Source organism: Hypanus sabinus, unplaced genomic scaffold (genome assembly GCF_030144855.1).
Source record: "Hypanus sabinus isolate sHypSab1 unplaced genomic scaffold, sHypSab1.hap1 scaffold_809, whole genome shotgun sequence".
Classification (NCBI taxonomy): domain Eukaryota; kingdom Metazoa; phylum Chordata; class Chondrichthyes; order Myliobatiformes; family Dasyatidae; genus Hypanus; species Hypanus sabinus.
In genome coordinates this window covers 46,282-46,936 of record NW_026781661.1, presented here as the reverse complement: position 1 = coordinate 46,936, position 655 = coordinate 46,282, and positions in this window count along the sequence as shown.

The window sequence follows — 655 nt, the reverse complement described above, 5'->3', positions numbered from 1 at the left end:
CTTCCTTGTCTCAGCACACACTCGCGATTTAGGTATTATGTGTAACTTCCCTCTGCCCAGTCATTTTGAGAAGACTAGAATGTAAACCCAATGCTAAACCGTAATAGTTCCGTCTCCAGTACGACTGCTTGTGATGTCGTCTTTGGTTTGGGTTGGTGCCGGCTTGTTCATTTCCAGTCTGAGTCTGAATTAATTCCAGACCTGACTCTGCATTTGGGTTCAACAACATCCAGACCTGTCTCGGTTCGGAAGGGATCACAGCTTTAGGAGTTTGAGGGGATGTGCTCTCTCAGTGAAGATGAGGAAAATTCTATGGATGTTCGGTGGGGAACTTTCTGATTAACCGCATCGCCGCCGGGTGCGGATGCTGCAACGCACAGAATAGTAACGGGCTACAGAGGGATCCAGCCTCAGCCGCCACTCTGACGGTCACACCCCTCCCCACCATCGAGGGCATTGTCAAGAGGCGATGCCTCGAGAAGGCGGCATCCATCATTTACTCTCCCCACTCGGGAGAAGCTCTCTGCTCGTTACTACCATCAGGGAGGAGTCGCAGGAGCCTGAACACCCACACACAACGATTCAGGAACATCTTCTCAACCTGCGCCATCACATCTGTGAACGCACGAACACACTCGACATTTTTTGCGGTGTT